Consider the following 10,000-nt stretch of genomic DNA (forward strand, 5'->3'; position numbering starts at 1 on the left):
TGACCGGTAAATGCATTTTGGACAGTTTTATAATTTTTGGGTGACCAGGTGCACAAGTTCCATTTGGGTGACCAGGTGCACGCCGGCTTTTGGGTGACCAGGTGCACGCCGGTCTTTTGGGTGACCAGGTGCACAAGTTCCATTTGGGTGACCAGGTGCACGCCGGCTTTTGGGTGACCAGGTGCACAAGTTCCATTTGGGTGACCAGGTGCACGCCGGCTTTTGGGTGACCAGGTGCACAAGTTCCATTTGGGTGACCAGGTGCACGCCGGCTTTTGGGTGACCAGGTGCAAAAGTTCCATTTGGGTGACCAGGTGCACGCCGGCTTTTGGGTGACCAGGTGCACACGGTCCTTTTGGGTGACCAGGTGCACATGGTCCTTTGGGTGACCAGGTGCACACGGTTCTTTTGGGTGACCAGGTGCACATGGTCCTTTGGGTGACCAGGTGCACGCCGGCCTTTGGGTGACCAGGTGCACATGGTCCTTTTGGGTGACCAGGTGCACATGGTCCTTTGGGTGACCAGGTGCACGCCGGCCTTTGGGTGACCAGGTGCACATGGTCCTTTTGGGTGACCAGGTGCACATGGTCCTTTGGGTGACCAGGTGCACGCCGGCCTTTGGGTGACCAGGTGCACACGGTTCTTTTGGGTGACCAGGTGCACATGGTCCTTTGGGTGACCAGGTGCACGCCGGCCTTTGGGTGACCAGGTGCACACGGTTCTTTTGGGTGACCAGGTGCACATGGTCCTTTGGGTGACCAGGTGCACGCCGGCCTTTGGGTGACCAGGTGCACACGGTTCTTTTGGGTGACCAGGTGCACATGGTCCTTTGGGTGACCAGGTGCACGCCGGCCTTTGGGTGACCAGGTGCACATGGTCCTTTTGGGTGACCAGGTGCACATGGTCCTTTGGGTGACCAGGTGCACGCCGGCCTTTGGGTGACCAGGTGCACACGGTTCTTTTGGGTGACCAGGTGCACATGGTCCTTTGGGTGACCAGGTGCACGCCGGCCTTTGGGTGACCAGGTGCACACGGTTCTTTTGGGTGACCAGGTGCACATGGTCCTTTGGGTGACCAGGTGCACGCCGGCCTTTGGGTGACCAGGTGCACACGGTTCTTTTGGGTGACCAGGTGCACATGGTCCTTTGGGTGACCAGGTGCACGCCGGCCTTTGGGTGACCAGGTGCACATGGTCCTTTTGGGTGACCAGGTGCACATGGTCCTTTGGGTGACCAGGTGCACGCCGGCCTTTGGGTGACCAGGTGCACAAGTTCCATTTGGGTGACCAGGTGCACAAGTTCCATTTGGGTGACCAGGTGCACGCGGTTCATAACAGCGCGGTTATCTGCTTTAATGTCCGAGGAGGGGTGCTTAAGTGTGGGTGCCCTGGTTCACCTGGTATGCGAGGTTGTGGAGGTGGGGGGGGGTCCCCTGCTGGTATCATCCCCGAAATAGAGGGGTGATACCCGGGTGGTGAGTAAGGGCCTACAAGCCTGGAGGTCAATAGCTCCAGGGGGTAAGCTCTACTGTCATGTCCGTAAATAGAGTGGTGTTACCCGGGTTTTGAACCATATTTTAATTTTTGGGTTACCAGATGCACACGGGTCTTTTGGAAAACAATCACAATCTGCATCCATCGTAATATCTTAAACTGTATATAAATCACCTAAGGACGGGCCTGACCGAGAGAGGGCCGTAGTAGGGTACTCCCCTAGCGGGCTATATCAATAGAATGACCGGTAAAATGATTTAAAACAGTTTTACAATTTTTGGGTTACCAGATGCACACGGGTCTTTTGGAAAACAATCACAATCTGCATCCATCGTAATATTTAAAACTGTCCATAAAGCACTGAAGGACGGGCCTGACCGAGAGAGGGCTGTAGTAGGGTACTCCCCTAGCGGGCTATATCAATAGAATGACCGGTAAAATGATTTAAAACAGTTTTATAATTTTTGGGTTACCAGATGCACACGGGTCTTTTGGAAAACAATCACAATCTGCATCCATCGCGATTTCTTAAAGTGTCTATAAAGCACTCAGGACGGCCCCGACCGAGACAGGGCCTTAGTGGGGTGCTCCCATAGCGGGGAACAATGAGAGGGGTGCCTTTAAATTCATTTTGAACCATATTTGAAATTTTGGGTTACCAGATGCACGTTTTCAATCACCAGTTGCACGGAGGATTAATAGCAATCTGCATCCATCGTGATTTCTTAAAGTGTCTAAAAAGCACTCAAGGACGGCCCTGACAGAGAGAGGGCCGTAGTGGGGCACTCCCCTAGCGGGCTATATCAATAGAATGACGGGTAAAAGTATTTAAAACCGTTTTATAATTTTTGGGTTACCAGATGCACGTTTTCAATCACCAGGTGCACGGAGGAAAATGAGCATTTGCATCCATAGTCATGTCTTAAACCGTCCATAAAGCACTCTTGGCCGGCCCCGGCAGAGAGAGAAAGAGATGGTGGAAAAAAAAAAAAATCATCATCAGACCTTCCATAAATAATTCGGGCCGGCCCCCATTGCTAAAGGTCCGTAGTAGGGTGCGCCATAAGCGGACATGAATATATGGAACACCGCTAACCGCATAGAGAACCGTGTTTTGGGTGACCAGGTGCACGTTTTCAATCACCAGTTGCACATTTTCAATCACCAGTTGCACGGAGGATTAATAGCAATCTGCATCCATCGCGATTTCTTAAAGTGTCTATAAAGCACTCAGGACGGCCCCGACCGAGACAGGGCCTTAGTGGGGTGCTCCCATAGCGGGGAACAATGAGAGGGGTGCCTTTAAATTCATTTTGAACCATATTTGAAATTTTGGGTTACCAGATGCACGTTTTCAATCACCAGTTGCACGGAGGATTAATAGCAATCTGCATCCATCGTGATTTCTTAAAGTGTCTAAAAAGCACTCAAGGACGGCCCTGACAGAGAGAGGGCCGTAGTGGGGCACTCCCCTAGCGGGCTATATCAATAGAATGACGGGTAAAAGTATTTAAAACCGTTTTATAATTTTTGGGTTACCAGATGCACGTTTTCAATCACCAGGTGCACGGAGGAAAATGAGCATTTGCATCCATAGTCATGTCTTAAACCGTCCATAAAGCACTCTTGGCCGGCCCCGGCAGAGAGAGAAAGAGATGGTGGAAAAAAAAAAAAATCATCATCAGACCTTCCATAAATAATTCGGGCCGGCCCCCATTGCTAAAGGTCCGTAGTAGGGTGCGCCATAAGCGGACATGAATATATGGAACACCGCTAACCGCATAGAGAACCGTGTTTTGGGTGACCAGGTGCACGTTTTCAATCACCAGTTGCACATTTTCAATCACCAGTTGCACGGAGGATTAATAGCAATCTGCATCCATCGCGATTTCTTAAAGTGTCTATAAAGCACTCAGGACGGCCCCGACCGAGACAGGGCCTTAGTGGGGTGCTCCCATAGCGGGGAACAATGAGAGGGGTGCCTTTAAATTCATTTTGAACCATATTTGAAATTTTGGGTTACCAGATGCACGTTTTCAATCACCAGTTGCACGGAGGATTAATAGCAATCTGCATCCATCGTGATTTCTTAAAGTGTCTAAAAAGCACTCAAGGACGGCCCTGACAGAGAGAGGGCCGTAGTGGGGCACTCCCCTAGCGGGCTATATCAATAGAATGACGGGTAAAAGTATTTAAAACCGTTTTATAATTTTTGGGTTACCAGATGCACGTTTTCAATCACCAGGTGCACGGAGGAAAATGAGCATTTGCATCCATAGTCATGTCTTAAACCGTCCATAAAGCACTCTTGGCCGGCCCCGGCAGAGAGAGAAAGAGATGGTGGAAAAAAAAAAAAATCATCATCAGACCTTCCATAAATAATTCGGGCCGGCCCCCATTGCTAAAGGTCCGTAGTAGGGTGCGCCATAAGCGGACATGAATATATGGAACACCGCTAACCGCATAGAGAACCGTGTTTTGGGTGACCAGGTGCACGTTTTCAATCACCAGTTGCACATTTTCAATCACCAGTTGCACGGAGGATTAATAGCAATCTGCATCCATCGCGATTTCTTAAAGTGTCTATAAAGCACTCAGGACGGCCCCGACCGAGACAGGGCCTTAGTGGGGTTCTCCCATAGCGGGGAACAATGAGAGGGGTGCCTTTAAATTCATTTTGAACCATATTTGAAATTTTGGGTTACCAGATGCACGTTTTCAATCACCAGTTGCACGGAGGATTAATAGCAATCTGCATCCATCGTGATTTCTTAAAGTGTCTAAAAAGCACTCAAGGACGGCCCTGACAGAGAGAGGGCCGTAGTGGGGCACTCCCCTAGCGGGCTATATCAATAGAATGACGGGTAAAAGTATTTAAAACCGTTTTATAATTTTTGGGTTACCAGATGCACGTTTTCAATCACCAGGTGCACGGAGGAAAATGAGCATTTGCATCCATAGTCATGTCTTAAACCGTCCATAAAGCACTCTTGGCCGGCCCCGGCAGAGAGAGAAAGAGATGGTGGAAAAAAAAAAAAATCATCATCAGACCTTCCATAAATAATTCGGGCCGGCCCCCATTGCTAAAGGTCCGTAGTAGGGTGCGCCATAAGCGGACATGAATATATGGAACACCGCTAACCGCATAGAGAACCGTGTTTTGGGTGACCAGGTGCACGTTTTCAATCACCAGTTGCACATTTTCAATCACCAGTTGCACGGAGGATTAATAGCAATCTGCATCCATCGCGATTTCTTAAAGTGTCTATAAAGCACTCAGGACGGCCCCGACCGAGACAGGGCCTTAGTGGGGTGCTCCCATAGCGGGGAACAATGAGAGGGGTGCCTTTAAATTCATTTTGAACCATATTTGAAATTTTGGGTTACCAGATGCACGTTTTCAATCACCAGTTGCACGGAGGATTAATAGCAATCTGCATCCATCGTGATTTCTTAAAGTGTCTAAAAAGCACTCAAGGACGGCCCTGACAGAGAGAGGGCCGTAGTGGGGCACTCCCCTAGCGGGCTATATCAATAGAATGACGGGTAAAAGTATTTAAAACCGTTTTATAATTTTTGGGTTACCAGATGCACGTTTTCAATCACCAGGTGCACGGAGGAAAATGAGCATTTGCATCCATAGTCATGTCTTAAACCGTCCATAAAGCACTCTTGGCCGGCCCCGGCAGAGAGAGAAAGAGATGGTGGAAAAAAAAAAAAATCATCATCAGACCTTCCATAAATAATTCGGGCCGGCCCCCATTGCTAAAGGTCCGTAGTAGGGTGCGCCATAAGCGGACATGAATATATGGAACACCGCTAACCGCATAGAGAACCGTGTTTTGGGTGACCAGGTGCACGTTTTCAATCACCAGTTGCACATTTTCAATCACCAGTTGCACGGAGGATTAATAGCAATCTGCATCCATCGCGATTTCTTAAAGTGTCTATAAAGCACTCAGGACGGCCCCGACCGAGACAGGGCCTTAGTGGGGTGCTCCCATAGCGGGGAACAATGAGAGGGGTGCCTTTAAATTCATTTTGAACCATATTTGAAATTTTGGGTTACCAGATGCACGTTTTCAATCACCAGTTGCACGGAGGATTAATAGCAATCTGCATCCATCGTGATTTCTTAAAGTGTCTAAAAAGCACTCAAGGACGGCCCTGACAGAGAGAGGGCCGTAGTGGGGCACTCCCCTAGCGGGCTATATCAATAGAATGACGGGTAAAAGTATTTAAAACCGTTTTATAATTTTTGGGTTACCAGATGCACGTTTTCAATCACCAGGTGCACGGAGGAAAATGAGCATTTGCATCCATAGTCATGTCTTAAACCGTCCATAAAGCACTCTTGGCCGGCCCCGGCAGAGAGAGAAAGAGATGGTGGAAAAAAAAAAAAATCATCATCAGACCTTCCATAAATAATTCGGGCCGGCCCCCATTGCTAAAGGTCCGTAGTAGGGTGCGCCATAAGCGGACATGAATATATGGAACACCGCTAACCGCATAGAGAACCGTGTTTTGGGTGACCAGGTGCACGTTTTCAATCACCAGTTGCACATTTTCAATCACCAGTTGCACGGAGGATTAATAGCAATCTGCATCCATCGCGATTTCTTAAAGTGTCTATAAAGCACTCAGGACGGCCCCGACCGAGACAGGGCCTTAGTGGGGTGCTCCCATAGCGGGGAACAATGAGAGGGGTGCCTTTAAATTCATTTTGAACCATATTTGAAATTTTGGGTTACCAGATGCACGTTTTCAATCACCAGTTGCACGGAGGATTAATAGCAATCTGCATCCATCGTGATTTCTTAAAGTGTCTAAAAAGCACTCAAGGACGGCCCTGACAGAGAGAGGGCCGTAGTGGGGCACTCCCCTAGCGGGCTATATCAATAGAATGACGGGTAAAAGTATTTAAAACCGTTTTATAATTTTTGGGTTACCAGATGCACGTTTTCAATCACCAGGTGCACGGAGGAAAATGAGCATTTGCATCCATAGTCATGTCTTAAACCGTCCATAAAGCACTCTTGGCCGGCCCCGGCAGAGAGAGAAAGAGATGGTGGAAAAAAAAAAAATCATCATCAGACCTTCCATAAATAATTCGGGCCGGCCCCCATTGCTAAAGGTCCGTAGTAGGGTGCGCCATAAGCGGACATGAATATATGGAACACCGCTAACCGCATAGAGAACCGTGTTTTGGGTGACCAGGTGCACGTTTTCAATCACCAGTTGCACATTTTCAATCACCAGTTGCACGGAGGATTAATAGCAATCTGCATCCATCGCGATTTCTTAAAGTGTCTATAAAGCACTCAGGACGGCCCCGACCGAGACAGGGCCTTAGTGGGGTGCTCCCATAGCGGGGAACAATGAGAGGGGTGCCTTTAAATTCATTTTGAACCATATTTGAAATTTTGGGTTACCAGATGCACGTTTTCAATCACCAGTTGCACGGAGGATTAATAGCAATCTGCATCCATCGTGATTTCTTAAAGTGTCTAAAAAGCACTCAAGGACGGCCCTGACAGAGAGAGGGCCGTAGTGGGGCACTCCCCTAGCGGGCTATATCAATAGAATGACGGGTAAAAGTATTTAAAACCGTTTTATAATTTTTGGGTTACCAGATGCACGTTTTCAATCACCAGGTGCACGGAGGAAAATGAGCATTTGCATCCATAGTCATGTCTTAAACCGTCCATAAAGCACTCTTGGCCGGCCCCGGCAGAGAGAGAAAGAGATGGTGGAAAAAAAAAAAAATCATCATCAGACCTTCCATAAATAATTTGGGCCGGCCCCCATTGCTAAAGGTCCGTAGTAGGGTGCGCCATAAGCGGACATGAATATATGGAACACCGCTAACCGCATAGAGAACCGTGTTTTGGGTGACCAGGTGCACGTTTTCAATCACCAGTTGCACATTTTCAATCACCAGTTGCACGGAGGATTAATAGCAATCTGCATCCATCGCGATTTCTTAAAGTGTCTATAAAGCACTCAGGACGGCCCCGACCGAGACAGGGCCTTAGTGGGGTTCTCCCATAGCGGGGAACAATGAGAGGGGTGCCTTTAAATTCATTTTGAACCATATTTGAAATTTTGGGTTACCAGATGCACGTTTTCAATCACCAGTTGCACGGAGGATTAATAGCAATCTGCATCCATCGTGATTTCTTAAAGTGTCTAAAAAGCACTCAAGGACGGCCCTGACAGAGAGAGGGCCGTAGTGGGGCACTCCCCTAGCGGGCTATATCAATAGAATGACGGGTAAAAGTATTTAAAACCGTTTTATAATTTTTGGGTTACCAGATGCACGTTTTCAATCACCAGGTGCACGGAGGAAAATGAGCATTTGCATCCATAGTCATGTCTTAAACCGTCCATAAAGCACTCTTGGCCGGCCCCGGCAGAGAGAGAAAGAGATGGTGGAAAAAAAAAAAAATCATCATCAGACCTTCCATAAATAATTCGGGCCGGCCCCCATTGCTAAAGGTCCGTAGTAGGGTGCGCCATAAGCGGACATGAATATATGGAACACCGCTAACCGCATAGAGAACCGTGTTTTGGGTGACCAGGTGCACGTTTTCAATCACCAGTTGCACATTTTCAATCACCAGTTGCACGGAGGATTAATAGCAATCTGCATCCATCGCGATTTCTTAAAGTGTCTATAAAGCACTCAGGACGGCCCCGACCGAGACAGGGCCTTAGTGGGGTGCTCCCATAGCGGGGAACAATGAGAGGGGTGCCTTTAAATTCATTTTGAACCATATTTGAAATTTTGGGTTACCAGATGCACGTTTTCAATCACCAGTTGCACGGAGGATTAATAGCAATCTGCATCCATCGTGATTTCTTAAAGTGTCTAAAAAGCACTCAAGGACGGCCCTGACAGAGAGAGGGCCGTAGTGGGGCACTCCCCTAGCGGGCTATATCAATAGAATGACGGGTAAAAGTATTTAAAACCGTTTTATAATTTTTGGGTTACCAGATGCACGTTTTCAATCACCAGGTGCACGGAGGAAAATGAGCATTTGCATCCATAGTCATGTCTTAAACCGTCCATAAAGCACTCTTGGCCGGCCCCGGCAGAGAGAGAAAAAGAGGGGAAAAGTGTTGAAAAAAAAAAAAAAAATCATACCTTCCATAAATAATTCGGGCCGGCCCCCATTGAAAAGGTCCGTAGTAGGGTGCATCATTATCGGACATGAATCTCGGGAACACCGCTAACCGCATAGAGAACCGTGTTTTGGGTTACCAGATGCACGTTTTCAATCACCAGTTGCACGGAGAGAGAAAAAAAAAATCATACCTTCCATAAATAATTCGGACCGGCCCCCATTGAAAAGGTCCGTAGTAGGGTGCATCATTATCGGACATGAATCTCGGGAACACCGCTAACCGCATAGAGAACCGTGTTTTGGGTTACCAGATGCACGTTTTCAATCACCAGTTGCACGGAGAGAGAAAAAAAAAATCATACCTTCCATAAATAATTCGGACCGGCCCCCATTGAAAAGGTCCGTAGTAGGGTGCATCATTATCGGACATGAATCTCGGGAACACCGCTAACCGCATAGAGAACCGTGTTTTGGGTGACCAGGTGCACGTTTTCAATCACCAGTTGCACGGAGAAAAAAAAAGTAATCATACCTTCCATAAATAATTCAGGCCGGCCCCCATTGAAAAAGGTCCGTAGTAGGGTGCATCATTATCGGACATGTATATCTGTAACACCGGCAAGCGCATTGAGAACCGCATTTTTGGGTTACCAGATGCACGTTTTCAATCACCAGGTGCACGGCTGTGAAAAGTGGGACTCTGTCATTTTTTCGACCAATTTCTGTAATTTTCAAAAAATGATTAAAAATACTTCCCGAAGGGCTAGAGGTCCCAAATTTCGTCTCATACCCTCTCTCGTGATGGGCAACAATTACATAATGTAAAAAAAAAATCGCATCCACAGGAACCTATGCATCCTGTGACATTCACTTTTTTCCCAAAACTTGAAACACGATTTCCTATTAAAATGTTTTATACAAAAACGTTTTTAATTGAATGTAAATGCTCGTCTATTTATGCACTTTCGTGCAAAAAAAACCCCATCAAGATCGGATGTGTACTTTTTGATTTATCACGTTTTTGTTGAATTTGACCCCCGATGGTGGGGCGCACTGAAGCCCTGTGAGGTTCAGGGCTTCATCGATATTTGGCCTGTTTTGGATTACACACTCAGTGGCGGGTCGACCAGACAGGTACCGGCGCGATTTCAGAAACCTGGTTTTTGGCAACAGGACTTCCATGTCCTAGAGAGACGGGGGTGGTGTCAAACTGCTCAGTCCGAATAGAAAATGAGTAACGGACAGTTTTGAGGGAAGTCAGACCCTCAGAACCATGGTACTTTGGACATTTTCCCGCCGGCGACCGATTTAGTGGTTTGACCAGACCCTTCGGCGCCCGATGTGTCCTAACTTTTGATCCACGTTGCCCAGCTTGGTGGTG

Source organism: Oncorhynchus mykiss, chromosome Y (assembly GCF_013265735.2).
Source record: "Oncorhynchus mykiss isolate Arlee chromosome Y, USDA_OmykA_1.1, whole genome shotgun sequence".
Lineage (NCBI taxonomy): Eukaryota > Metazoa > Chordata > Actinopteri > Salmoniformes > Salmonidae > Oncorhynchus > Oncorhynchus mykiss.